Genomic DNA, 27,149 nt, shown 5'->3' with positions numbered 1-27,149 from the left:
AGCTCCATATATAACTGCAATGCTAGGTAGAAATTATGGGATATCTGGACCTAAAGGACTAAGGAAGTTCTTGAAAGGGGAAGAGGTGCTTTCTAATCATAAAAAGTTGAGAGAGCTTAATAGAGAATTTTTCTACTTCTAATCTTGTCCAGCAAGGGGGTCGATAGGATTTCAACCTGCCAGATGGCATAGAAGCAGAAAATCATGAGAGACACACAGGAAACAGCAAGAGGTTAGTGTGGCTTGAATGTGGCATGAGAACAGTCGCAGGAAAGATGCTGGTCCTGTCCAGGACTTTCCCTGATAAATGATGTCCTCCTGAAGGTCTTTTGAGGTCCCATCCAGGGTCTAAGTGGGTGGCCTCCATTTACTCTCATAAGTGTTTCTGTGACTTTTCCAAAAACTTATTATGTGTGTAAAAAGTTTATGAAATTCAGTATGATATTCTTTCAATCTACTCTTGACCATTAAAAAGGTAGAAACTTTTCTGCACTTTTCATCCAAGTTTTAATGGGAAAAGTTTATGATAGGTTTTAAGAGCTTTCATGGACCGATATTTCTGCCAGTTTCAACTGGCTTTTCAGAATCCATTTCTTATTACATCTTTAGAATAAAAGTGAAAAGGGCCAGCAGAAAGCTATAGGTATACTGTTTATTCGGGGAAGTGTTGGGTTGCAGTAATCTAGAATTTTTGAAAGAGATTGTAAATGTGGTTAATGAGACTTTGTGTACCTGTGACCATTCTACAGACACGCTAAAATAAGACCGTGGCCTCTCAGCTTTACGAGACTAAATTGTTCTGCTAGGGTGTTAATACTTTTATGAATGCTAAAACGAAATTCAGATGACCTCATCCACGTTTTGGCATTGTGGTAAAGAGTGAATTTAGGGGAGGAGAGTGTAAAAAAATTGTCTGTAATGTAACTGTTACTTATGTGGGACTTAGAACCTTTTTTGAGACACTTTTAAAAAGTTTTCTCTGTGAACTTAAAACACTGTTTTCTTTCAGAACAGCTTTAGTGTTTCAAGCTTAGAATCTTCTGTGTTTAAATCCTGGCTGCATATTCATCTCCCCTCCCTTCCAGGCACAGTTTGCTCTAGTCTTGGTTGGCTCTGAAATCCCAGGAGTTAAGACAGGGTAACTTCTATAAATCAGGAGACAGCTTCACTATCAAAGTTATGTGTTTTCACCTTGAAAGATAGCCAGTCCTGGTGTTGGTGCCAGGCCCTGCCTTATCATGAAACCATCAGCACTACATACTGGAATGTTCCTTGTTTGGATTATTTACTCCTTCTATAAACAAAGATTAGAGTAAAAAATGTCAGCGCTGCGGCCTACGCAGAGCTGACTGTTACTAGAAAATCTCAGGAGTGTGATGTGGCATATAATCTGCTACTCACAGGCAGGGTAGCACTGCCTGGGTATGATCATTATATCTGAGTCTGTGCCTAGAATTGTACACATTTTACTCAATGAATCTTCCCAATAGCCTGAGAAGATAGGTTTTGTTCTTCCCACTACACAGATGAAGAAACCAAGAGAAACATTAAGAGTATTGCCTCAGTTTACACTGTAAGTAGTAGACAAATGAATTTTGGACTCAGGCATTTGATTTCAGCCTTGCCTCTGTAATCGACTACACTATAAAGAAGTTCCAAAGATGGTACCTTTAAAAATAATGTTACCTGGAATTTGAGCTGCTTATAATTATTAGATGCTTCTACAGTTTTTACTTGTGTTTCTTGATCAAGATGGGAAAGCATTTTCAGGATTGGTGCTTTATTTAATTTTAGTTCTGTATAAAAGATCTAGATTACAAAATTTTATCAAGTCTTTGACATATCTTCTGTATTTCGAGAGTTTGCATCTTTCTTGAAGCTTGTAGGATTTCTATTATTTAAGAATCTACATTTTGGCACTGGTCAGGTGTCTGAATGGGTAGAGTGTCATCTTAGAGTGCTGAGGTCACAGGTTTGATCCCCAGTCAGGGTACATAAGAGAAGTAACCAATGAGTGCACAACTAAATGGAACCTCTAAGTGGAACAATGGATGATGCTTCTCTCTCTCTCTCTCTCTCTCTCTCTCTTTCTCTTTCTCTCTCCCCTCCCCTCCCCCTCCTTCTCTTTCTCTCCCCCTCTCCCCCTTTCCTTCCTTCCCTCTCTCACACTATCTCCCTTATCCCCTCCCCGTCCCCCCTCTCTCCCTCCCTCTCCTTCCTCCCCTTTCCCCCAATCTTTCTCTCTCTCTCTCTCTCTCTCTCTCTCTCTCTCTCAAATCAATGGAAATAAAACTTTTTAAAAAAATTTTAGAAAGAATCTACATATTAATCAGAATTCAGGAAAACAGTAGCATTATCATTGACCAAGCCATTTTGGATGTAAATGTATCACAGAAGCTCATCAAGTACTTTGGACAGTTTGGATGTAATTATGAAAGAGGGAGACAGTTTTTTTCCAGAATATTTGGACTTGATAACATATAACCCAGAATTAAAGCAGTTATTTCTACAACTTCTAAGAAGTTTGATTATTTGTAAATTGCACAAATTACTGTTTTTCTTTTGGAACCTGATTACTTACCATTTATCTTTGTATGCATTTTTACATGTAGTACACACAAAGAATCCTCATTTTGCAGGTGAGAAAACTAAGACTTAGGGAGTTGAGTGATGCTGCCAAGATGGCCTCTGATAGATGCAGGCGATGTGTTATTACCTGCAGATTTTCCTCTTGTACGTGTGGAGTAAGTTTATAACATCAGCGTATCTTCATTTCCCAAATGGAATAAATTTGCTTTCTGATTTACTTCAAGGTTGTTTTTCTTATTGAACTATGTTTCCTGGATGAAACCCCATGAACTTTATAACTATCAGCATAAATATGTTTAATGGGCTTATTGGCATGTTAAAAATTGTATAGTGTTGGCACATGAGTAGGCTCACATAATTGCTAAACAGTGATACTTAAAATATTTATAAAGATGCTATTGATGTGTAGTTTGTATATCCATGTATATTTATAATGTTCCGGTGACAAAAACTTGAATAAATAATATCTTACTTGCAGATATCAATGATAGTAAAATTTTGCCAGGTATAATTAGAGATGCCTTATTTAAGTCAACTCTGCCTTATTTAAGTCAGGTTATCATTAATCAGCATTTTCTAGGAGTAGCAGCTTGACCCCACTTGCCTGTATCTTGAAGCTGTCGTGTCACCACCTGATGGGGACCTAGTTCCCAGTTGCCATATGGTGTGATGTTGACTGACACATGATTATTCTTTCCTCCTTTCTCACTGCCTATGTGCCTGTACATTTTGTTTTTCTAATGTAAAAAGGCCAGTTCCTTAGAAAATAAAAAGTAGCAAGAAAAAGTACCTTTAATGGATCTGTTAGGATACACATGGTCTTATTATTCCTTTCCATCAGCGCATTCATGGTGTAGTATTTGGAGCTGGGCCCTGGAAGAGTGACATTTTACTCTTTTAGGGACCCTCAGAATGTCCTCATCCCCAGCATTACCAGTGCTGCTTAGAAATGGCATTTGTTATAAAGTCTTGGGGCAAAAATGTAGGAGGTAAACCATACATACTACATTTTAAGATTTTGTTTGCATTACTTGACTTTTCTATGTTCTTTTATGTGCTTTCTATAGGAAACGTGCACAACTCTACTTCTTCATGTAAAAATAATCTTGCGGCAAGAAATAATTCATTTAACTGTCACGGCAATTCTCATTTGTGCTTTTGGAAAGTCTTACTGCTAGGGTTTCAGTGATTAAGTTCCAGTCCCATAAATCTAGATATGGGAATATGCTTGCCGTCCCTCTTGCTTTGAGTCACTTCATGAGGCCCCATGAAACCACCTTCTGATATCTGTGTGTGCATTTGTTTTGCTTTTTGTGGGATTAACCCCATATCACCATTAACAGAGAGACTGAATGCCAGTTACACAGTCTTTCAGCAGAATGAATCTTCCCGCTGATAGAAGTCTTATGAAATTGAACAGTATCATGTTTTTATGTCAAGTATGGGTTTGCTGCAGTTTTGACTAAGGTTTGGGTCCAGTTTTTCTACTTGATTCTTTTACCTCTCCTGACTTGTAGAGGGCCTTGATTCTATCTCTTAGCAGACAGAATGTAAAGTACCAGAATGATATTATTCAAGTGAACTTTTCAGTCCAATGAAGAATAATAAGAAAAAGTTGAGAAACAAAACAGAATGAAAAAATGTGTCTAAACTAAAATTCCCAAAGGTTCTGGCAACCCTACCAGAGGTCAAGGCAGTGCAGACCTAGTGTCCTGACGTTCCTCTGAGTGTTGGTTGTGCTCAGCCCAGAGGAAGAGTTGTAAATCTACTTAACCATTCATCCTGCTCCTAATGGTATCAACATTTTTATCAAACCAGATGAGGAGAGAGAGTTTCTAGGGCCTTTATTTGTGCTTCTTAGATTTTGAGTGCACCTAGGACATGTGAACTTCAGAGAAATACTGTCAGCTTATGGAGACACTGGGACTTAATTTTAAAAGTAGGTATTAGGCACTATGCAAGTGAATTTTTACTTGACCCTAATCCGCCATTTAACTTCTTTGAATCTAACATTTAATTTACCTTTTACCCATCATCTGTATACCCAACCACCTGCCCATCCCTCTCATTGAATGGTAGTGAGGGTAAAAATGTGTGAAAAGTGCTGACAGTGGGAAACTTGAAGAGCATTATGTGAAAAAGCATGATACCGTTCTCATTGGTCAAGAGATTACTGAGGAATGGCTTTCATCACTGACTCATGAGGTAAGTTATTTCCCTTGTTCTACAAGATATACTTTTTTGACAGAGAGTCAGAGAGGGGCAGACAGACAGGAAGGGAGAGATGAGAAGCATCAATTTTTCATTGCAGCTCCTTAGTTGTTCATTGATTGCTTTCTCATATGTGCCTTGACCAGGGGGCTACAGCAGAGTGAGTGAAACCTTGCTCAAGCCAGCAACCTTGGGTTCAAGCCAACGACCTTTGGGCTCAAGCCAGTGATCATGAGGTCATGTCTATGATCCCATGCTCAAGCCAGCGACCCCACACTCAAACTGGTGAGCCCACACTCAAGCCAGCGACCTTGGGGTTTTGAACCTGGGTCCTCCGCATCCTAGCTCTACACTCTATCTACTGCGCCACCGCCTGGTCAGGCCAAGATGTGTGTGTGTGTGTGTGTGTGTGTGTGTGTGTGTGTGTGTGTGTGTGTGTGTGTGAGAGAGAGAGAGAGAGAGAGAGAGAGAGAGAGAGAGAGAGAGAGAAGAATAAACCCTACCCCTTCATATAAGTAATAAGGCTCCCTGCAGCTGAATGTTTGGAAAGCTAATCAGCTTCTCTCTCCCTCCCTCCCTCTCTCTCTCTCTCTCTCACTCTCTCTTTCTCTCACACTCACACAGTAAAGTTGTAGAATGAGAAGAATGATAAACATTATAGAGCACCTATACTGTTCTAAGTGTATATTTGCTCCTTTTATCCCCAATAACTCTATGTGGTAAGTATGATTACTAACTTTATTTCACAGGTGAAGAAACCGAGGTCACACATCATTTCAGTAACTTGCCCAGAGTCACACAGCCAATAAGTGGCACAGCTGGGATTAGAACTAGATGGTCTGGCACTGGAGACCATGCTGTTAACTACTATCTTCTGCTTCAGTGATTTACACTGGGATACTGGAAGAGATATCACCTTACAGATACAGAATCAAATACTGATGGTCAGTTATTGATGACAATCCATTACTTGCATTCTTAGTCCTGCAAAAGTATTTTATTAGGTACTAAGCACCGTATAGATATTAAGTAGTATGATTTGAAAACAAATGATATTTCCTGTTTTGTCTCTAGATATACTCTTTTCAATATCATATTTTAAATGATCAAATGATGACAATATTTTTCTTTCCTCTGTGCCCTGTCCCACCCACCCCACAAAAGTATGTCTTTTGGCCACAATTTGCAAACGTATGTACAAGATGGGTTGGCATAAACACAAACCTGCGTTTGTGACCAGATTGGCAAGGACAAATGGACTCTGTAATTGTTCCATCACACATGAAGTCCATGTTTTGAGAGTAAGATTTTTTTTCTCATTCTAAATATATTTTGAATTTCTTTGTTGGGTTTGAGCCCCAGAAAATCAAGAAAAATAATGCTATTCTTGCCATCTATGAATTTTCATATGATTATACTGGCAAATTATATACTTTTAGTAAGTTAAAAGGGTAGCTATTAAATCAGAATGCAAAAGGTGGCAAAAAGTCAAGTGCATTGTGAGCTCTTTAAATGCCCTGATTTGGAAAACAAATAAGGTTACTGAGGACTGGAGGAAGCTTAATGAGGCACATGAGTTGAGTTTTGTTGGATGAATGGAATTCTGAATGAATGGTGAGGAGTGGTCTTGGAGGCGGGCCAGGGAGAGAAGGAATGGAGTGCAAACAAAGGTAGATTCAGCGTGAATGTGACTAGAGATGTGCTTCCACCAGCTGGCTGGAGGGCTGTGGAGAGGTGGCAGTGGGAGGCGGAGCAGCTGCCGCAGGGCTGAGGCTCGGTGAGACTGAGTACCCGGCTACAAAATGTGGTCTTCACAGTACAGGTAGTCTGGTCATACTGAGGTTTAAAGTAGAACAGCGACATCCAGAAAGCTGAGGTCTGAGTATGTTGGTGTGATAGCAGTTAATTGGGCAGATGGATTGGAGATCAAAGATACCACAGGGAGATCAACCAATTAGAAGGCAGTTTAAGACATTCAGGGAGGAGCTCTATTTGATGGCAGTGCCAGTGGGAGGGGCTAGAGTTAAGTCTGAAGAACAACTGATGGGATTTAGGATGTAATAGTTAAAATGCCAGGTCACCTTATAGTAATATAATTAATATACAATAAATTACTTAAACAATCCCTAAACATTGTATCTAATATCAGACAGCTCAAATTGATCACTAACATCCACATGACCTCAGTAAAACTATTTATCCTATCTGAGCTTCAGTTTTCTCAGTTGTAAAAGGAAAATAATAATATCCACTGTGAAAGATTTAAATAAGCATTAAATTAGATAGCATGTAAAAAGCTTGGCATAATGGCCAACATATAGTAATAGTATAGTCAATTTTAACTATAATAATTATTATGCATAGTTTAAAATTTGAATTTGCTTACGTATTTTTTTAAAGAGCTGAACATACCTGTGTTCCTCTTATGACAGGTAATTTTATTAACAAACAACCATGATATTGGACTTTGTTGGTTAGCTCAGTTTGTTAGAGGGTTGTCCTGAAATGACATGGTCGCAGGTTTGATTTCCAGTTCTCTGATGGAGGAGCTCACTTTCTCCAAGGTGTTACAGGGTCAGGGAGATGGGATTGGGACATGGCCGTGGGGCTGGAACTGAAATCCAGGTTTCCTCACTGTCAATAAAGCGCTCTTTCCTAATACTAGATATCATAGTTCAAGATAGGAGACAGTAGAAAGCAGAGAGAAAATTCTTTACCTGTTCATTAATATGACTGGCTAACCTCTCTCCTCCTCCCTTCAAGGATGCATGCTATGCCCCATATCATGGTAGGTGTTCATAGCCCACACTTCATAGCCCAGACTCTTCCCCTGGTTAATTCCTGCTCAGTTCTCAACCTCATTGTCACCCTATCTAAATGACCTCGTCTCAATTATTCTCTTCTCATAACTCCCATACCTTTCCTTCATAGCAGTTTTGCACTTTGTAATGCTGTGTTTGTTTACTTAATATACACCTCTCCCCCCCCCCCCCCCAGACTGTAAGTGCCTCGGGACCAGGTCGTTTCTGATTTGTTACTTGGTGTACTTGGCTTCCAGTACAATTGTGTGGCAGATAATAAGCAATCAACAAATATTTGGAAATGAATGAATGAATTAGAGACTGTGTAATATTCAGATATATGGCAAAGGTGTGGTCCCTGCTCTTGTCAATGAAGCTGACTTTAAATACCATCATTAAAATTCTCAATCCTGTACTTTCATCATCTACAATGAACAGAATAATAGTGTAACTTCCCACACCTACTTCATGGAGATGTTTTTAGGATAAATGAGATAATGGAATAGTGTTTTTTCCAATAAACTGGGCATTTAGGAATCTTCTTCCTTCACACTTTGAGATAACTAGGAAACCCTTTTCAGTCATTGCCATTCCAAGAGACTGCTCAGAGCCTGCATTGAGGCAGTATCCCTGGAGTGGCCATGCATGGAACAGCACGCTCATAACCAGCACAGCTGTACAGACTACCCGAACACCGTAACCTACTGCCCAGCAATGCCTGACTCCCAGGGGTATCTGGTCACTCCTAATCTATGGAATTATTTCATCATCTTCAGAGAAATAGCATTGTGCACATCATGATAATGGAGGAAGTACTGCTAAAAGGTGATTAGATGGCTGATGTGGCAAAGAAAATAGTCTACGAGGCAGAAGATACTCCCTTCGAAAGAAAACACTCTCTAGATATTATTTCTGCAAACTTCCATTCAAGGCAGCAACTTTGCTAAGTACCTGGGAACTACAGCATCAGTTTGAATGGACATGTTTTAATACGGTTTTCTCATCAGTTTCTAGGATTCTAAAGAACTTCCAAAATTAGTTTTTTGGTTGTTGTGGCAACAGGTCCCTACCTTTGGAAGGATATTCCTGACAAATGGAAGGGGGAAAATGCACCTGGCACTGTTGTTCCCATAAATATTTAGATGATGAACATCCTCTTAAATATTTAAAGAAACTGCTGAGCATAGCTTAATCATCTTATTGAGAACCCTAGATTTAAAACTTAAATGTCTGTTCTTAGGAATGAAGCAGGTTAAACTTCCTTAAAAAAATAAAGTGCCTCAGAGTTGTATCATAAAATCTCAACTGACATTAAGGTAATTGTGTTGAAGTGCAATTTTTTTTAATTTTAATTTTTATTTATTCATTTTTTTTAGAGAGGAGAGAGAGAGAGAGGGAGAGAGAGAGACAGAAAGGAGAGAGAGACAGAGAGAGAGAAGGGGGAGGAGCTGGAAGCATCAACTCCCATATGTGCTTTGACCAGGCAAGCCCAGGGTTTCGAACTGGCGACCTCAGCATTTCCAGGTCGACGCTTTATCCACTGCGCCACCACAGGTCAGGCCCTGAAGTGCAGTTTAGGGCCCTTTTGAATGTTTGTTGTAGACACAATAGTGATACTTTTTTTAATAGTCCAATGATAGTTCTAAAGATATAAACCTATATTCTTTTTGCATGTGTTTGATTTTTGTTTTGTTTTGTTTTGTTTTTATGAGAAAGAGAGGGACAGATTGGAACAAACAGACAGGAAGGGAGAGAGATGAGAAGCATCAACTCATAGTTTCAGGACCTCAGTTGTTCATTAATTGCTTTCTCCTGTTTACCTTGACCAGGGGACTCCAGCCGAGCCAGTGACTGACCCCTTGGGCTCAAGCCAGCGACTTTGGGCTTTAAGCCAATGACCATGGGGTCATGTCTATGATCCCACGCTTATGCTGGTGACCCCATACACAAGCCGTATGAGTCCACACTCAAGCCAGCGATGTCAGGGTTTCGAACCTGGGTCCTCTGTGACCCAGTTTGATGCTCTATCCACTGTGCCACTGCCTGGTCAGGCTGTGCATGTGTTTTAAACAGAATCATTTAGAGAGGATGCAGTCTCTGAATACTTTATCTTAGCAAAAAATAATAATAACAAATTGTAGGTTGGAACATCATTATGTTTAAAAGGAAAAGGGATGGAATCTTCCATAGTAAGAAGAGCTTGTACATTCCCTTGTAGTGTAATCTTCCCTGAATCACAGAGGCTTCCTACCACAGCTGGTCTGCCTCCCTTAATTCTTTTGGTAGCCATGATTAAAATGCACATTGCCTAGCCTATGCTGAGCCTTTATGAAAATTAGGAAGAGCGCCCTTTCTGGACAGATGTATTAAAAACCCGAGCACATGGCTTGGTCCTCGTGAGCCAGTCTAGAGCTAAATCCAGGCCCACCTGCCTCTTTAGGTACCTTTGTGTAATACACACATTAAGCCCCCTGTCTCTGAGGTTTACTGTATCCATTTCTCTAGACAGGACACGCCCACTGTTAACAGGTACCCTGGGGGCCACGTTATATCATATTGACACTCATGGCTCTGTGCAGTTGCTTCTGAGTATGTGGTCTGATTAAGGCCATAATGGTCTATTGGCCGTGAAGCACCAAATCCTCAGAGCTGACCGCATGACTTCTAGAATAAAAACGCACCCACTGTATGGAACAGAAAAGCAATTTCATTTTGTCCTGAATTTAAACAATATTTGGGAATGTTTGTTGCTGATTCTTTCCCCTCTTGCTGCTCCCATTCATGTTAAACCAGGAAAGTAGGTTAAACCACAGTTACCCTTTTTTTAGTATCTGTTAATAGTTTAGGTAAGAGTTGATGTTTCATCGCCACCTTATTCAGGCCCTTACCATTTTTCCCCCTTTTGGAATCTCTGTAACAGCTTTTTGACTGGTTGTCTAGCTTCTAATCTGTTCTCTCCTCCAATTCATGAGAAGTCATACTTGCTATTGATGCTTCAGTGACTTTCTCTCCTTGTTGGAGAAAAGTCCAGACTCCTCAACATGGCGTGCCACATTTGATCAGAGCTGAGGGGTTTCTCCATGGAAAAAGCCCCAGACCAGCAGCACTAACCAGATCTGCATGGCCTGCCTCCCTCCTTTTTTCTCTGGCCACATCTCCCATTTTCTCTCCCTTACTCAAATTGAGCCACACTGATTTCTCTGCAGTTTCCTCTTCCTGATGAATCTTTCCTTGGCTACAGCGTCTGAAATTTCAGCTTCCCTCCAGTGCAAACATTGCAGAACCTCCTTCTCTACTTCGCTTTTCCTCCTTAAAAATTGATATCTAATATTGTCCCGATTTTATTTAGCTTGCCCATTATTTTTCTCTTTACTAGGAATTACACTCCATCAGAATAGGGATTTATGGGTTTTCTTTACTTTTCAATCTTGTATTCCCAGTGCCTAGAACAGAACCAAACATGCAGGAAGCGGTCCATAAATATAAGGGGAGTGGAGGACTGCCTGCCTCTCCATCCTCATGTCTCATCATACTTACTCATCTCCTACCTGCTCTCTCGAATCGTGCCCGTTTTCCACCTCCTCAGTGCCTTTTTACTTGGTCCTCACCCTGCTAAGATGGCTCATCCACACCTGCATATATCCCTTCAGGAATGGGTCAGAAGAAGCCTCCTAGAAAGCTTTCCTGGGCCCCCCTCTGTGCAAGCCAGGTACCTTTTCTCAGCATGGAACCGACCACATTGCCTTGTCCCTCCTATTTTTTTGCCTAACTCTTGATTAAACCAGGTAAGCTTCTTTAGGGTCTTATTTGGCTCTGTATTCTCAGTCCCTAGCACAGAGTTGGCAAGTCTTAAATGTTCATTAACTAAAGAAATGAGAAAAAGGGGCCACTATAGACCTGGAGGATTATCTCACCATTTCTTTTATCCCTAACAGTCTACCTAGAATTCTGCAATATTTTTAGTAGGTGCTCAAGAAATCTCTATATGAAACCACCATTAGCTCCCTTTGATACATCCCCAATACCTAATGAGAAATTTAAAATGTTTTTGCTTTAATATTGAACCATAAAGAGGAATTCTTAATTTATGGCTTTTAACTTCAGGTGATTGACCAGATCTAAATGTGGTCTGACGGGGGAGGAAAAACCTCTTTCTGACTAAATTCTATGATGATACAGTACTTGGGAAGTGGGTATTTCAGGGACTTAAGTTTGTGTGTTTCCTAAAAACACATCAGTATCTTTGCTTACCTGTATCAGTGTTGTTGGTAGTGAGTGGTTTCTGTGTCTGCATACTTTGTTTCTTCAGAACCAGGCTTACATGAGAACAAAGTGGCTTAATTGCTCAATTACAGTTTCACCTATGAAACTTTTGAATAAAAATGAAATAAAATAAGAGCTGGGGAATTCTAAATCTGTTTAATACTCTGTAGTAGATGATCAACAGGAATTTTTTCATAAACACATTAATGTTCTGAATGTTATTTATACTAATGATGATAAAGAATGTCATTTTAGTAATGCCTGTGAAAAATTTATTTACCTACTGGTTAAGTTGAAACACCTTTTCAGAGAGCCCATAAAGATTTTAGCAGCAGTTTGCTGTGACTGATTTGTAATGATGCTTACTACTACCCATCATTAATTGAGTCGACTTCATGGATAGCTATGAGAGAAAAACATTGGGTAGGGCTTTGCCATTCCCCAAAAATGGAGCTTTTGCTTGCTTTATATGCATGACATATATTCCTAAAAGACCAGAAGTACATCATGTGATTTCTCAATGGACCGTAACATCTCAGCAGGAACACCTTTACAGCCTGCCAGGTAAACACATATTAAATTATTTCTCAGTGTGTGCTTTTGTTACTTTGAGGAAACCATATGCAGTAGCAAATCCCTCTTATCTTTTTTTGCAGCCAGAACCAATAGTCAGCTAGTTAATCAGTTGAAGTGGTGAAACTTCACTAAAACAAACAAACCACATGTTTTAAGCATTTTAAACGTAAAACATGTAAATGTGCATTCACTTTCCAAACTTTTGAGGTTAGCCAACTTTTGAGGTATGGATGGTTGCGCTCATTAGTTTTGGATTGAGTTCTTACATAAATGACACCCGTAACATATCACCAAGATTTTCACCTTCGATTGCTTTAAAGGGAACCTGAATTTTAGACATGAATAAGTAGTCTTGATTGCAGAATTCTTCCGTCGTTCGCAGCTGTCTGGCCCCTACCAGCAGGTCTTTTCTTTTCAAGAGACCCAGCCTTGTCTGTACTTCCCAAAGTGTTCAACTTAGTTCCTGTAGAATGAACCTTTTCTTTTACTATTGTACTTCATTGATTTTTATAATATTTCATTAAATTACGAGACCATATTTATAGATGAAACTGTTAAAACAGTCAGATTTGAGAACAAACAGCCAACTGACTTCATAAATCAGTCAGTAAAAACAGAGGTGCCTGGGCATACTAGAGTGTGGTTTACTAGTTTAGTTTATTTAACATCAATATATATTATAGAAGGAATAATGATTTTGAAAAATCTGGTAGCATAGTACACATGTAGTCATAATTTTTTATTTGTTTCTGTTTCTGTGTAACTTCAAAGGAGATGAGATTTCCACTGCAGTGAAATAGTTCTAAGAGGCCAGTAACATGCCTTTCACACTTGCACGCGCACACACGGGCATGCTGCACGTGAACAAGTTATGTCTACCTATAGCTGCTAATTTGACTGCCATCTCTTTAGTTTTAATATGGCCCAGGTGAAGTTCATTATCTCCTTTCTTAAGCCTTCTTCTGGTTCCCAGTCTCTTAGAATTACTGTCACTTCTCCCACGTTCAAGGTATTCAGTATAGTTAGAAAAAACACTTGATTTGTACCTTTGTTCCTCTGATGTCTGGTTAGTTAACAGTTCTTGTCATCTGGGAAATGCATCTTCCTCTCTGTTTGAATGGCCACCCGCCACCCCCCAGCTGTGTGCATCCTTGAAACTGTGGCTACATCCTTCTATAAATCCCACTTTCAACATTTCATTTGTCACTCAAAATTCTCAGTGGCTTTTCATTAACTACAACATAAAATAAAACAATATTTGTCTTAGCTCTCTATGCCATTCTTAACATGGTCCCATCCTCATTTCAAATGTCAGCTTCTGCTTTCTTTATGTCTTCTGGGACCCTGCTGCAACCATGTAACTGCCCTCTTCCCCTCCAGCCCTGTGCCCCGTCCCTGTGCCTCTGCTCCTCTTTAGCTATCTCACCTGGAGGAGCAGGGGTTTTCCGTTCAGCTTATTCTGTTCCTAAAAGATCCTGCTTAAATCTTTCTTCCCAGGGGTCCTCCACTAGACTCGGAGCATCTGGACGTTAGCCGTGGCTAATTCTGACACCAAACCAAGTGCATTGCATTTGTATTGTTGGTTAATATCAACTAGAAAGCAAAGCCCCTGAACCCTTTGAGTAGAACGAATGTTCGCGTACGTCCTCGTGCCCCCTGACCATCCAGAGTACAATCGTACATGTATAAAGCAACATGAAAAAAAGTAAATGTGTGTTCTTCTTGTTTCCATAAATTGGTTATCGAACAAACATGATTTTAAGTTAATAAAACTGGAACTGAAACTAATTTCATTTTTTGAAAAAAAACACACAAAACAACTCACTTTCAGGAAATCCGTGAGCATGAAAAAAAAACACCTCACTACTCAAAGGGTTAAAGCAGGAATCCCCTCTTAAATTTTCCTCTCTTTGTATTTATTTGTTTCAGAGCGTCCTGAGCACCTCCTGTCTCGCACACCTGTGCTGAGTACCTGCTGTGAGGGGCACCAGGACGCCTAGACCATGGCCCGCCCTCTCAGGGCTCACAGTCTAACAGAAAAGAGATCTTCTTACACACACAAAGCTAATACCAAGCAGAGAGATGTTAAAATTTGTCCCAGTAAAGATTTTTATTATATTTAGGTGCGAATTTAAGGGGAAGATGAGATTTCATTCTAAGGATAGGGAAGAGGGCCTCAGACTAGGAGGGATTGCTATTTGAATTAGATGTTAAACATTGAAATCTGGGTATTATCATTTGAAGAATAGGAAGATATTCTTATTTATGTTCTTGCAAAACAATTTTTCAAGGAGGAGGTTAAACAGTTTGTTAATGAAGTAGGCATCAGGAAATGTAATATCACAATCCAGTTCACATAATTCATCAGTAGCAGACATTCAAGGTTTCTTATTCTACCACCAGGGGTTTTGAGCAGTAATATCTGCTGCCTCCCCAAGTTTCGTTAGCATTCTTTAGAGTCACCTGAACTTATGGAGAGTTCCTAGTTTTTAGAGGGTGAGAAACTTTTCAGCCCCCCTTATGTAGCACTCAGATCACTCCAGAATGTTTCCTTTTGAAAGCACTTCAAACCTGCCATGCAGTTAGCCTTTGGGGAGGAGAAAGGCGGGTAACATAAAATATCAGCCAAGGCTTTGAAGATGGGTGATATGTTTTTCTCCTTAGGATGCTTAATCACACATCACCACACATATGCACAGAAAATGAAAAATGTCAGAAACACATTTATGTAAGCCATGGATTATATCTGCATATACATTTCAACTCGGCCCTCCTGCCCTCAGACCAGTAATGAATGATGCATTATATTTTGTTTTTTTTTTAAAAGATTTCTCTAGTCCTAGGATTTTGCTGTATGTTAAAACTATTATCTCAATGCAAATGAGTTAGATTTATTAAACTATAGACCTATGCTGTTTAATACAATAATCACTAACCATGTGCCTATTTAAATTTAAATAAAATTAAAAATTGATTTTCTTAGTTCTATAGCCACATGTAAAGTATTCTATCCTGAATTAAGATGTGCAGTAAATTATAAAATATTAACCAGATTTTAAAGATTTAAGGCAAATAAATACCAATTGTAAAAATGTTAACTTTTTATTTTGATTATATGTTGAATTGACACTATTTTGCACATGTTGGCTCAGGTAAAATATATTAAAGCTAATTTTTTGGATAAAAAAAGGTAACATTACCTTTTCTACTTTTTTTTTCCTACTTTTTTTTATCATTATATAAAAACTTAAAATTATTTCTGTGGGTCACATATTTCTATTTGACAGCTCTGGCCTAGAAAACTTATATGTTACTTTTTAATCTCGTTTTAATATAAAGGTTTGTACTGAATAGACTTGCTAAACATTTTGGAAAATAAGGTATTAAGTAATGAGTAAAACATGATGTAGATGATTTTATGATTCCTGAAAATGTTTTGCGTGTAATTTAGTATCTTTCTTTCCTTTCTTCTTCTTCTCCTCCTCCTCCTCCTCCTCTTCCTCCTCCTCCTTCTTCTTTTTTTCTCCCCAAAACTAAAGGTTTTTATTCCTGTTCAGGCCCTTACTTTTTTTTAATTAAGTTTTATTTTTCGAAATGTATAGCTGGTGGCACCTACTGTTCATGCGTGTGCACCAGCAGCTGGGGCATCCCCACCTTTGGTGTTTCTGATGTAAATTCCTGGAGCTCTGGGCTTTGAAACTAGTTTACTAAGTTCTTGACTAAGGAGCTCCTGGCGGGCTGCCCTGGCCAAAGAGCTGCAGATCTGTCAGTTATAGTTGGGAACCTCCTTACACAGTGTGTCCTATATTGCTTTTGTCAAACAAGGCTAGGTCATTGAGCTGGTCCTGGCCTTTGCCTTTGACCACTTCTTCTGGCTTTGCCCAAAGATTTGTTCACTGGGTCATTGTCTTTCCTGGCTGACCCTCTGGCATCTTTCCTCTTCTTGTTCTTGGGCAGCACAGTGAAGCTCAGAGAGCAGCTGCTGCCACTGCAGCCTTGGTAAGATGTCCCCGGCCATTACCTCTTAAAATTGTTTTTGGTTTTGAGCCAGTTTATTAGACTTTAATCTTTGTCTCTTCATTAGCTAGTGAGTACGGCTAACTGATTGATAGGGATTAGGATTCCAATATTTTATAAATGATTCCACTACAATGTTGTTTTTTTAAAAAATGGGAACTTACAGCCAATACAGTATCTAAAGCAGCATACTTAATCTGAAGTATTTTCAGTCTGAGCCCTGAATCAGCTATGTCAGCGCACGAAAAGATAAAACCACTTCTTTGCCAATTAGAAAACTTTTGTTTCCTTTGACTAAAACATTTGACTCAGTAGCCTTCCTGTAGAAATACTGTGTTTTCACAGAGTTGCTTAATTTATTTATGTGAGTTCAAACTAGGTTCAGTGTAATTTTTCAGTTAGTTTAAGTGTAGGCGTGTTAGTGTTATATAAACCCTATTTGGCTATTAGTACTGTTGTCATTCGTTTGATTATTTAAAAAGGCTTATCTCAAGCAGAGAACAGGCATCCTAACTTAGGAGTTTTAATATTTTATTTTTTTAATGATATTTGGAACATCAAGATATAGTGTAGGGCTGGCAAGAAAAAACACCCTTGTGAATTTGGTAGAAAAAATTAGAAACCTTTCAAAGATGAGGCCATTGCTATGGTTTTGGGTGAACCTTACTGAAACTGTGTAATGACACACTGAAATGTCAATAGTGGGAAAACAGTGCCCTTCTGTCTCGTGTGGGACATGTAACTTGCACAAAGGCAGAGAACAGAGAGGCCATAAGTAGCCGCAGCAGAGCTTTTGCTGAACGGAATCACACTGATGTCTGCATATTTTCCAGTATTGAACTCTCTTATTCTAAACTTAAATCTTGTTCCTGTTTCTCCATCGATGGTGAAATATCCGAACAAAGTGGTTTTCTCAGGTGTTCACATTGGTCCCTTCCTGATCCTGCTTTAGGGAAAACCAAACGGACATGTAAGGAGGAAAAAGAGTGTTTCCTACGGCCGCTTTCCTTGCTAAGGAAGACCCAGAGAGGTGTGTACTTGTCAGCAGCCAGCTTCCGCTCAGGTACTCGGCTGGAGGGCTGCGCGGCAGACGGAATGTTACTGGGATCGTAAGAGTGACAAGAAATGATTGTTTCTGAAGATGGCTCATCACTTTTTCTCGTAGGACTTGGCCGAGGTTCAGTGCTCTCTTTGGTCTTGTTTGAATGGTATTTTATCAGTCAGACAAAATAATATTCAACTACTAATATCGTTCTGCTAAAATAGTTTAGAATAAAGATTTAATGTTCTCTTTCCAGTGAAGGCTTGTGCCCACCGTGCAGGACTGTAATAAAAGAGAAACAAATGAGGCAGCTCAAAGTTATGGCTCTCCATGGCTTTTAGGTCTCTCATACGTTTTTATAAAACATATATCAGAACTTCTGAATTGTTAAATTGGGTTATTTTTTTTTTTAATGCACTTGTATTCAAATATAGACCTGGGAGTAACCTATGAGATGTCAGTGTTAAGAACGGGTTCTCTCCTGGCTAACAGACGTATTGCTGTTGTTATGTCCTCAGGTCTGTAGCCAGGAGAGGACAATTGACCCCAAGGCTGTGTTCCTAAATTGATCTTGAAATAAACTGGTCCACCTGCAGTCCAGCTCCAGGCTCACCTTCTTGCCCACAGGCAAACAGGCAACCTAGTGGCCTCTTTTCTCACCTGTGAAAGAAGAGCATAGAAGGTGTCACCTCTAAATTCCCCGGTGGATTTAAAAGGCAAAGATGAGGTTAAAGATGTCATGTGAAGCTCTCACATTGTTACTATTTAATAACTTGCCCACCCCCTAGAAACCCAGGAGAGCTTTAAAGAACAGAAAATAAATTTTAGCTCAAATATTTGAGAGCCTAATGTGTCATTAACTGTTTGTGGGAATGTACGTTTTTGAAAAGCTGGTAATTTGGGTTTAATTAAGTAAGCATCACTCAAAATAACTTTGTGGATAGAGTCTTGCACATGATAGGGTCTAGATATAGTACTGGGGGGGTACTAAAAATGGGTATTTATTGATACTGGTCTGGGGGGATTAAGATCAAGTGCAAAATGGGCTTCAGCAATGAGTCTTCCTACCCCAACCTAGAAATTTACCCCAGCCTCAAATGCAGGAAGAACATGGAGGCTACAGAGCCGGGAATGAGATTAACACCTCTAGAAGTATAATGCCAATTATACTTCGGGCCAGTTAGCTCAGTCAGTTAGAGCATTGTACCGAAACACCAAAGTGATGGGTTCACTTCCTGGTCCGGACGCACTTGGGACGCAACCAGTGAATGCACAGCTAAGTGGATCAACAAATGAATGCTTCCCTCTCTCCCCTTTTCTTCTCTGTCTCTCAAATCAATCAATAAATTAAAAAGAAAAAGTATGACTTGTCCCAAGTCTTAAAAGTGCCCAAAATTTAACACTCTGGTCTTCCTTTTGCACTAGTCTCTTCCTCTCAGGCAGAGGGGAAGAGGCCAGATCATTCAAAGTAGATGGATCACCATGGCAGGTTGTTTGGACTTCGCAAAGTTCTTAGCCTTAAAACAAACATTCCGAAAACACATTAGCCTCCCACCGTAAGAGGGGAAACGCACAAAGCAGGAAGCCTGCTGGGGTCTTTAGGGAAATCTTGAGTGCTTTGGGGTGATTTATTTTCAGAGGGTTTGAACTAGATCAGCTCAAAAGAAGATGGGAACATTCGTGATGGTGGGAGAGCAATGTAATTGACTCCTTTTCCCTCTCAATAAATGGTCTCCCTGGAAAGCCATCACAAGTAAGTGTTTTGTTCTACTGCTTCGTGGAGTGCGTAGTGGAGTAAAGTTATGGATTGCATGGCACATGCTTTTTTGGGGGGGGGGGGGTACACCCCAGCAATGGGAGATGAGTGCATGCGGGTGTGGGTCCTGCCCTGACAAACCCTATAAGATGCCGTGACTGTGTAACTGCAAACTTGGTCTCTTGTCAAATTAAACAGAAACTGGAGGAGACTTGTGGCTGTGAAGTGGATTTGGCCTCTGAATCCAAGAAGACCCACAAACCAGGATTTTGAGTAAAAGATGCTTAACACTCCTGGCCCAAGTTTACAAACGCTCCAACTAGGCTAGAAAAGATTGACCCAAGCAGAAAAAAACAAACCAAAGTTAGAAGATACATAGAGGGCTCGCTTAACCAACTGAGCATTCGCTTTTCTTTTGAGCTCAGAATGCCTGTGTTAGATGTTACTAGGATAGTCCTGTAGAAAAGAACTGAACCCCCTGAAACTCTCATTGAAAACTAAATAGTTTGCAGGTTCAGAGAAAAAGCAAATGAGAAATATTGTACATGTGCATGTTTGAAGAATTTTTCAGGAAACTCAGGAGCAATGAGCTCTCCTTTGTTAAGGGATTGTTATGAAACTATTGCCGTCCTTTTTTGTACTGTGGTTGTAACTACAACCACAAGAATATTGTGTTCTCAAACATTCAAGCTCCCTGATTCCAGGTTGCCTGAAGCCAGGCTTCACATATGAATGCATGTAACAATGCCTCTTGGTACTCCTCCCCTTCCCTTGTCACTGGCCTTCCCCTTTCACAGCGGAAATGTCTTTATAGGCAGGGCGTGGCATATTGCTTTTGTTCACTAATGAAAATGTAGAGGTTCTTCAGAGATAGCAACTGAAACTTAAGAGCTTGATAGGTTAATGCCCAGGTAGAAATAAGTGCTCTCTTTAAGAAATTCTTCCTGATGCAGTTGCATGCCATTGGAACAGTTAGAAAGAGGAAAATTAGATCCACTTGCATGCCAGCTAGCTCTGTTTCTAGCACATGATTATTTTATTTGGGTGTACATTAATTAATCCTGAAATAAGATCCTGTGTGACATTCAAAGTTGTGTAGAGTAGCTCAGAGTTTAAATATTTTAGTTTTACAACTCTGTTATGTTGGCAGCCAACAATGGTGTCTCCGTGAAGTCAGCATATGAGCCCTGCTTGTGATGACATCTGGAAAGCTTGTTTTATCTATAAGCACAGTTGTAGACAAATGAAAGCAGACAGATGTAAGGCTGGGGTGGCATCTTTGCCTCAAGCACTCTCTGGCTGTACATTTTCCAGTATGTCAAAAACAGGGAGCTTTTTTTCAGGGTGGAATAAAAACATTCTGTCACATCCGCGCACCAGCTACTTTGCTGCCTTTCCTGAGCTCCGAGGTGTAAAATGGCATATATTGGTTCAAAATTTAACCAGAGGAAGACTTAGGCGTCAGTAGGAGGTACCTGAGTATAAAGGGTACTAGACACAAAGGCAAAAGAAGTCTTGGCATTATTTTAAATGACTCCCAACCTCCTTCCCCTAGGAGAGCCAGGAGGAACAAAACTGTGGAGAGGTGGTGGGCAGCCCCAGGAGTACTGTCCCCCTGCTGCTATCTTTAGCAGTCACTGCAGACAGCGTCCACTGTGTATTCCGTACCCTCTGTGGACAGAGAAGTCTACTTAGTAGTCTGTGTGGGTGGGTCAGAGATAAGCTTTAGGGATAGAGTTAACCGTATGCTTAAAGATGAGTACCGGGAAATTTGAAAGTCGGTGACATCATCTCACAGTTGGCGTTCAGGTCCTTCTGCCGAGGGAACATTCTTAAGAAATTTTTATACAAGAATCAGCTTGCCTCTTACACCACTTTCCTTTTATTGTTGTACAAGTATGTCCCAAGTATATATACATACATGCACATGTATTTGCTGGGATTTGGGTTAAAGCAATTTTTCAAAGTTCTTGACCTTACAACAGCAGTAGAATTTTCTCTACCTGTTATGAGTGTGTTATTCATACATTTTCATCTTCGGGGATTTCTGGCTCCATATTTCATACCATGTAACCATGGATAATTATTGTTAAATATGTTTTTACTGAAATTTTAGTCTATTTAAGAACTAAATTGCTCACTTGCAGCAAGAAACACATAACTTTATAGTATTAGAGTCTTCTATTTGAGGAAACCACACAAGAAACCACATAGATACATGTAATTTGAGAGCAGTGAAATAATGGAAATGTAGGGAAAACAACACAGGCTAAGGGAGTGAAGTATGCTCATTGCCTGTCAAGCACGAAAGTCTCTTGGCTTTAGCAGCAACTGTCTGTTGCGGTGGCTCAAGGTGGTTGAGAACATCTCCCCCCCACACACACTTTTTAGCAATAAAGTTGCATTATGCTTTTAACAGGGGAAAACACAAATGTCCATTTCCTGTCCCATGCCCACCACACCATCATCAATCCTTTCAAAGTACATGGGTTTGAGGGCCACTGAGCCCTGATAAGTGCCTTTGTGTGTACAAAATGGGACTTTTTTGTTTTACATGCTGTTAGGCATGGTGGAGAAAATACACATGTATCAAAAGTGGACAGCAAATTGCCATTTGTACCTGCAAAGACTAAATGATCCAGTCAGACGGATGGCTGGGGTTTTAGTAACACCTGAGTGAACTGATGGGCCAGTCAAGGGAAGCCCCTGGACCTTTGCATGACTTTCCACTTAAGCCCATCTGAGCGGTTCAGAGACTCCATCTGTGTTCTCTGAGACCCTGTCTGGCCCTGAGTGTCCTAATGTAATAGTGGTTGACTCCTCTAAGCTTATTCATTTAAATTGGGAGCAGAGAAGGAAGGAAATCTTGAGATCCTGGTTTTGCCTAATAATGTTAGGGTTTGAGAAGTGGGTTCAAGGCTTCATAAATTATCTGCAGGCCATGGACTTCGGCAACCAGGAAGATTTCATGTCTCATCATCCTTCCAAATCTGAGGGTCTCAGAGTCCGTTTTTACAATCTCCTTCCTCAGTTTCAACTTACAATTTAAACTATTAAAAATAGAGGCCATAATTCCTTCTTGTATCACTCAATATAAAAGATTTTTCCTCTCTTAGTTGGAGTTTCTATAGCTGAATATATAGAGAAAATTAAAAATATTTGCCGACACTATTGGGTTGACATAGTGGGATGTAATAGCCAGTAGGGACCTTGTACCAATACCAGTCTGATTTGTTTGTAAGTTAAATGATTCTGCTAAATCCATAGTACTATTTAGTCATCTTGATTTAATCAGAAATATCCTTCTAGGCTGTGTTTGGCCAAGATTAAAGTTATTCTGTTGGTAACATTAAAATAAAATTATGGGTCTCTCATGGTTTTGGTAAACATTAATTTTTATTGATGTGTTGATCTTATATTATTATCATATTATTGATAACACTTTTGGTGTCTACAATATATTATATACAGTGCTAAATGTTTTACATGTGTTTATTGACTGATAATTATATTTTACTAAAGACACTGTAACTTAGATGATCATATATAATTCTCATAATCTCATGAAGTTGGTTCTTTTACATTATTACCCCCATTTGGTCAGAAACTTCAAAGTTTCAGAGAATTTAATTAACTTAGTCAAGATCACACATCTTTGTGTATTGGATGGTGTGTGTGGATGGTGTAAGGCAGGGGTCCCCAAACTACGGCCCGCGGGCCACATGCAGCCCCCTGAGGCCATTTATCTGGCCCCCGCCGCACTTCTGGAAGGGTACCTTTTTCATTGGTGGTCAGTGAGAGGAGCATAGTTCCCATTGAAATATTGGTCAGTTTGTTGATTTAAATTTACTTGTTCTTTATTTTAAATATTGTATTTGTTCCCGTTTTGTTTTTTTACTTTAAAATAAGTTATGTGCAGTGTGCATAGGAATTTGTTCATAGTTTTTTTTATAGTCCGGCCCTCCAACGGTCTGAGAGACAGTGAACTGGCCCCCTGTGTAAAAAGTTTGGGGACCCCTGGTGTAAGGGCATTGATTTTATTTTTACTTACTATTCCAAATACATTTTAATCATAATGTACCCTGTACATGTGTTCTTTACTCAGAAGCAATCTGTTAATGCTTTTAAAAATGCATTGAAATTGAGCATTGTTTCAGTCTCCCAAATGAAAATAACCAATCACATGGTAAGTTTGCAGTAGCATCAGTGCTAGTAGTGATGTAACATTAGATTCCCATCAGGCATAGAGTTCTTTTATTGGCTAGAATGCCAGTGCAGTGTCTTGGTTGGTCAAAAAGCCTATGACATAGGGTGCTGGCGTTTGAATTTCACCACTGCCACCGATGAGCCCTAACTATTTATGCCTCATGTTTCATATCTTTAAAATAGTGATAATATTAACTACTGTTTTATGTGAAGATATTGCCATATTTCCCCATGTATAAGATTCTCCCATGTGTAAGATGCACCTTAATTTTGGGGCCCAAAATTTGAAGAAAAAAAAAAGTATTACATAAAGTTATTGAACTTAAGTCTTATTCATCATAAAGTCCATACAACTTCTCATCACTGTCAAAACTCCCATCCTTTAGGTGGTCCTCATCTGTGTCTGATGATGAATCACTGTCTTCATATATTGCCTTGTCCTCAGTTCCATCTATGGCATTGATAATGCCACAACCAGTGTATAAGACACACCTAGTCTTTAGATCCCAATTTTTCGGAAAAGCGTGCATTTTATAATACATGGGGAAATATGGTATGTATTGAATGAGCTAAAATATGTAAAGCACTTAAACTGATACCTGTCTCCTAAGAAATACTATATAGGTATTAGCTGCTTATATTGTTTTGTGGCTGTTATTATGATAATAACTTAAGGTAACACCTGGGGACCACATGCAGCCTGCAGGTAGTTTCCCAATTTTTAGAAATATTTGGAGACTGTCAAAGGTCAGTATCCATCCAAAGGTTAAGCTACTACAGATAACATTTTACTATCTTTGTGCTGATTTGTTAAAATAAACATATAAATAATCTAGCAGATATTTCAGAATACAGAACACAAATGCAAGAAAGATTATACATATTAGTGTAAATTAAGCACTTGAAATGTTTGTATCTATACTCATTTAAAAATGAGTGCTGACCCAGTAATATCAGTAATTTCCCCCCTGAAATTGTAAATTATATGACTGTTACGCTGATAAATGATACATAAAAAAGACTTCTTACAAGCAAATATAATAAAATGGTAATTGTAGAATTTAGGTGGTACATATATTGATGTTCAATGTACAGTTCTTTCCACTTTTCTGTACATTTAAAAGTTTTAACAATAAAATATTGGTAGTGGGAGACTCTTAGAGTATTGCCTCCTAATCAGTGCAAGTAAAGTAAACCTCTCTGAAGCTTGAGACCCTTTCCTAGGCACTGTGTTCCTTGGCAGGACAGACAGCAGTTGAGGGGTGTGCAGTATGCTCAGGAGCACACCCTCTGAAATACCATTTCTGTCTAACTTGGGGATGTATTTTCTAACCAACTTGTTCTTTTTTTTTTTTAGTTGTGTGTGTGTCTGTGTGTGTGAATTTAATTTCCATTTGCATTTTGTTTATCTGTTTAATACCAGTGTTGTCCTTCTTTTCTTTAGTCAGAGCTGGAAGGTCTTTGAGAGAGAGCCAAAAATGCAGGGAACCACACGGTGGTTATTTCAGTTTAATGACACTCTTACACAACGCCATTCTTTTGTAACTTGGAAGAGTTAGCCAGGAGCTTCATGGTTAATGTAGAGTTCACATTTTCTGAAGCTAATAAGCATCTGTATATTAGAAGATCTATACTTAATACATCTAACCGTCCTTTTATCTTGTAATTTGTGTTAAAAGATGTTTTAAATATAAATACTCTCTTACACTAACACTGTCCATTGAAGAAGATCAGAAAATAGATTATAGATGCTATGTGCCTTTTAGGGAAAAGTGCATTTGCTTGTGAACTACAGCACTATGGTGATATTGTAAAGTATCCGCTTCTTCTCTGTATGGCTCAGACCACATACAGAACCGTGTGTTTAGTTCTGGGTATTGCATTGTGTGAGAGCACTAAGCAATTCAAGTGTGACCACCAAGAGTGACCAGGGTGGTTACAGGTCTGCAGACAAACCACAGGGAAACAGTTGAAGACACTGCCAGTGTAAGGTCTGGGGAAAAGCCTGCCAGAGTGGATTCTCCTCCCCATCTGTAAGGCCTTCCACATGGGCCAGGAAGCTGACTGATTCTGTTAATGAGTCAGAGGACCGAAATTTATAGAAAGGCAGATTTCAACTCAGGGGAAGGAAAGAAGTATAGCAGTTAGAGCCATGAAACAATGCAATGAATGGCCTCATAATGTAATGAGCCAGATACAGCTGGGGTTTTTTTCTGCCTGACTACTCCTGTCATCTGTTTGCAGGATATGGAAGGATACAGGGGCCCACTCACATCTTGTTCAAAGAGGAGTGATACTTCCCGAACACCTACGGAAAGACATGCTGAGAAGTTCAAATTGGAAGGCCAAGTACTCTTGCCCCAAAAGCAGAGTATCCACTTTGTTCTGGGAGTCAGTTCTAGAGTAGGAGCTGAAGGAAGTTTCTTCCAGAGTCTGTTGTGTGGACGCATGTTTTTGTTGGAAGCACTCAAGGCAAAGTACATCTTAAGTCAGTATTCTGATAACAAAGAAATAGATTAGTTTTTTTTTTATTAAAAAGAGCAAATTCTATAATGTCAAAGCTGAATTAAAAATACAATTATATAATATTTATCTTTTCATATGTGTTTTATAATCTTCCCCTTTTTTAGGGTTATAAAGAAATAATTTAGATATAGCAAATGTCTTCTAGTGGAGGCTTTAGGTTTTTTTTTTAGCATGTTTGTAACTACTAGCAAATCAGACAAAATATTTGTTTTTTTATGTTGGGGAGGTAAGCACAAACAACTAAAATTTTAAAGATGCTTACATAATAAATCAAGAGCAATATAGAGTAGCCCTCTTTTTGGAAATGTGTTTGTTTGACATTTTTAAATAACGGACAAGTTATCATAGTGATATGGCCTTGGTTGCTGCTTCTAAGTTTTAAAGTCTTAAAAAATAAGTTTTAAAGTCTTGGTTTGTTAAGAAAATTACGGAGAGTTCTTTTATTTTATTGTCCTTGTTACATTTTTATCAAAGAAGGTTTGTTTTTACAAGCAAATACGAGGAACTAAAGGTAACCAAAGTGAATGCTGAAGCTGAATGAGGTTAGGCCGTTCCCCAGGGCTCGTCTCCGTCTTCTCCTGCCTTCTCCTTTTCTGTCCCTGTGCAGCGCTGTGGTGGCTTAAATACAAAATACTCTTGTATTTAAGTTCCAGTTGCGTATTGGAGGCCTTGTGAGGGCGTATGCTACTTTATCTTTCTTACGTATCCTACATTCAACAGTTTTCACTTTGTTCGTTTTCCACCGCAGACACTGTAAAACATGAGTGATCAACTTTTTGTGCATTTCAAGACCTTTACTTCATTATACTTAGAATATAATTTTAGGAGTGATCCCCTTGTAACATGAAGGAGCTATGAAAAATTACAGAAATGTGGTATGTTTAGGGAAAATATCAGGTGACATTAATAGGTTAATTCAGCATTTAACCAATATTTATTGAGTTTCTACCGTGAGACAGACAGAGGTGCTAGATTCTAGAAGTTAAAGTGGTGAGCAAGACAGATGAGGTTCCTGCCATCATGAAGCTTATTGACGAGTGGGGGGAGATGGTGCACTATCATGTAAACATTAGATAGATAGATAGATAGATAGATAGATAGAGATATGGAATTGTCATGAGTTCTTTAAACACACACACACATTGCTTTAAGAAAAGCAAGG

At 39.2% G+C, this 27,149-nt stretch overlaps 1 protein-coding gene and 1 pseudogene across 9 annotated transcripts in view; one reads left to right on the top strand and one right to left on the bottom strand.

Moving 5' to 3' along the window:
• BNC2 (basonuclin zinc finger protein 2) overlaps window positions 1-27,149 on the top strand; it is a 465,978-nt gene that overhangs the window by 375,969 nt on the left and 62,860 nt on the right. The window lies entirely within an intron of this gene.
• LOC136393841 (small ribosomal subunit protein eS25-like) lies at window positions 16,060-18,240 on the bottom strand (annotated as a pseudogene).

Source organism: Saccopteryx leptura, chromosome 2 (assembly GCF_036850995.1).
Source record: "Saccopteryx leptura isolate mSacLep1 chromosome 2, mSacLep1_pri_phased_curated, whole genome shotgun sequence".
Lineage (NCBI taxonomy): Eukaryota > Metazoa > Chordata > Mammalia > Chiroptera > Emballonuridae > Saccopteryx > Saccopteryx leptura.
Note: the sequence above shows the minus strand (reverse complement) of the source record. Positions and strands in the feature narration are given on the sequence as shown.